Source organism: Rosa rugosa, chromosome 1 (genome assembly GCF_958449725.1).
Source record: "Rosa rugosa chromosome 1, drRosRugo1.1, whole genome shotgun sequence".
NCBI lineage: Eukaryota > Viridiplantae > Streptophyta > Magnoliopsida > Rosales > Rosaceae > Rosa > Rosa rugosa.
This window is the reverse complement of record NC_084820.1, coordinates 37,586,799-37,590,270: the sequence shown is the minus strand read 5'-3', so window position 1 is coordinate 37,590,270 and position 3,472 is coordinate 37,586,799.

Genomic DNA, 3,472 nt, shown 5'->3' with positions numbered 1-3,472 from the left:
GAGCTCAGCGAGTTTGACATAGAATACAAGCCAAGGACCGCCATGAAAGGTCAGGCGGTGGCGGACTTTATCGCCGAGCTCACCGAGCGTCAGCCAGAACCCGGCACCGGGGCGGAGCCTGGAACAGAAATGGTTACCGCGGAGGAGGCAGCTCCGCTACACTCAGACTGGAACCTGCATGTGGACGGCTCCGCAAGCGCCAAGGCCAGCGGCGCCGGAGTCATCTTAACAGGACCTGGGGGACTGAACGCGGAGTATGCGTTGAAATTCAACTTCAAAGCTTCAAACAATATGGCGGAGTACGAGGCCCTCATTGCAGGCTTGCTCCTCGCCATTGACTCAGGGGCTGACAGCGTCAACATATTCAGCGACTCTCAGTTAGTCGTTAACCAGGTCAACGACAGCTTCCAGGCCAAGGACCAGCAGTTATCGGCATATTTGGGGTACGTCAAAACGTTGCTCAAAAAGTTCAAATTTCACACCATCACACAAATCCCCAGGGAAAAGAACGCCAAGGCTGATTCACTGGCGAGACTGGCAACCGCCCAACCACATCAAAGTCCAGCGGACACAAGGGTGGAATGCCTTGACAAACCAAGTATCACAAAGACCCTGGCGGAGATCTTCAGCATTGAGATCAACCCCAGCTGGATGGATGAGATCATTGCATACAAGCGCAACGGCACGGTGCCGGAGGACAAGGTTCAGGCGCGGCAGCTCAAGCGGAGAGCAACCCGCTACAATATCCAGAATGGTAAACTTTACCGCCAAGGATTCACTCATCCCAACCTCCGCTGCCTAACCCCAGAGGAGGGAAAGGCCGTCCTAGCGGAAATCCATGGCGGAGAATGCGGAAACCACTCAGGCGCCAGATCCTTGGCCAACCGCACAATGCGGCAGGGCTACTTTTGGCCCACACTTGGCGATGACGCCAGGCGGATATCGCGATCTTGCCACAAATGCCAACAATTTGCAGATCTCCCACATGCACCGGCAGAGCCGCTGTCAATTATCGTCGGCCCATGGATTCACTCCACGTGGGGCCTCGATTTGATGGGAAAGTTCCAAACCGCCAAGGGACAGTTCAAGTACATCATCGTCGCCATCGACTACAACAGCAAGTGGATAGAGGCGGAACCACTCACGGCAATAACTACCGCCAAGGTAATTCGCTTCCTCTGGAAGAACATCTATTGCCGCTATGGTGTCCCACATACAATCATTACAGACAACGGCACACAGTTCAACAATAAGGAACTCATATCTTTCACCGCCAACCTTGGCACCAAGATGAATTTTGCGTCAGTCGCTCATCCCCAAACCAACGGCCAGGTCGAAGCGGCCAACAAGATAATCAAGAAGCTGCTCAAAAAGAAACTCGACGACGCCAAGGGTTTGTGGGCGGAGAAGTTACCAGAGGTTCTATGGGCCATCCGGACTACTTCAACTTCCGCCACCGGCGAGACACCCTTTTGTATGATGTTCGGAACAGAGGCTGTCCTGCCTGTTGAAGTAACTCAGCCCACCGCTAGGGTCGAAGGCTACTGCCCGGAGACCAACAGCGACGGCATCAACCTGGACAGAGACCTCCTAGAAGAAAAAAGATACAAAGCCCATTTGCACAACTTGCAAAACAAACAACGGGTATCGCGTTTCTACAACGCCAGAGTCAAGGCCCGGAACCTCCAACTAGGGGACTGGGTAATGAAGGAAGTAATTCCACCGCCAACAAAACTCCGCCCAACTTGGGAAGGTCCATACAAAATTGTGGAAGTCGTTAGCCCAGGCACCTTCTACTTAATGGACAAGGATGGCGTCACGACGACCCACCCTTGGAATACCGAACACCTTCGGTATTACTACAAATAGTCATACCGCTACCCAAGAGCATCTTGACTTAGCTAAATTCTTGCTCAATATTTAGCTAAGGGAAGCTACCCAACGGGTACTACCCCACTTTTGTACACGCTGATCAGTCAGCTATCAATGAAACGAGGAATTATTCAAACCATTGTTACCAAGTCTAGCACTGAGGGCAACTGGCAACGCCAGCAATCGTCAGCGGACTTCGTCCGCTACGTGGTGCACTTGGACCAATCTTAATTCCTTTAATGTTTCATTGACACAAAAAATATACAAGTCAAGGTACTAGCGGTACAAACACATCATAACAAACGTCGAAACTTCATTCCATTTCAAAATTTCTGTTACAAGCTATTGTACCTCAACGGCCATATATATATAAAAAAAAAAAAAAACAAAAAACAAAGTTCAGGGGGGAATCTCTGGCGGTCCCGGCTGGCTTCAGGGGTGGCCCTCGGCACCTTCTGTCGCAGCAGGCGGCGGCACGATCGCTCGACTCGTTTGATCGGACCCTCGAGCTGTCGGGCTAGGGGTCTCTATTGTGCCATCCGCCCGGGTGTGCGCCGCCAGAAATCCGGCACGCGACACCTCCGACGGTGTGGGAGTGGGGGTCTGCTGGGACCCTTCCATCGGATGTGCACTGCTTTCCCCACTGCCTGAGCGGGCACCTCCCGCTGGGCCAGGCACGACCTCTTTGTCCGGCGGGGCACTCTTGGCCGGCGGCGCATCAGGCTTTGACGCTTTGGCGAAGTCGATGGCGCCCTTCCGCTTCAGCATTTCTATGTTTGCTAAAGCCCCGGCCTTCGCAGACTCGGTCATTGCCTTCGCATATTCCGCAGACCGCTTGAACGATTCCACAGCGGCGGCCGCGGCAGCATCCCCTTCAGCCGTCAGACGGGCAACCTGGCCTTCCAGCCGCTTCAGCTCCGTCGCCCTGGCGACCGACTCCCGCTGCACGATAATAAGTTTCTTATCCTTGGCAGCTATCCGCTCCTCCAGCAGGGGTCTCTATTGTGCCATCCGCCCGGGTGTGCGCCGCCAGAAATCCGGCACGCGACACCTCCGACGGTGTGGGAGTGGGGGTCTGCTGGGACCCTTCCATCGGATGTGCACTGCTTTCCCCACTGCCTGAGCGGGCACCTCCCGCTGGGCCAGGCACGACCTCTTTGTCCGGCGGGGCACTCTTGGCCGGCGGCGCATCAGGCTTTGACGCTTTGGCGAAGTCGATGGCGCCCTTCCGCTTCAGCATTTCTATGTTTGCTAAAGCCCCGGCCTTCGCAGACTCGGTCATTGCCTTCGCATATTCCGCAGACCGCTTGAACGATTCCACAGCGGCGGCCGCGGCAGCATCCCCTTCAGCCGTCAGACGGGCAACCTGGCCTTCCAGCCGCTTCAGCTCCGTCGCCCTGGCGACCGACTCCCGCTGCACGATAATAAGTTTCTTATCCTTGGCAGCTATCCGCTCCTCCAGCAGGGAGTTCTTCTCCTCCAGCTTAATCACGCGGTCATTTCTCTCCAAGTCCCGCTCGATCGCCACGTTGAGCGAAGTCACTTTCAGCCTTGACAAGCCGCCCCTCTGTCTCCGCCAGCTTCTCCCTCGACTCCCCCA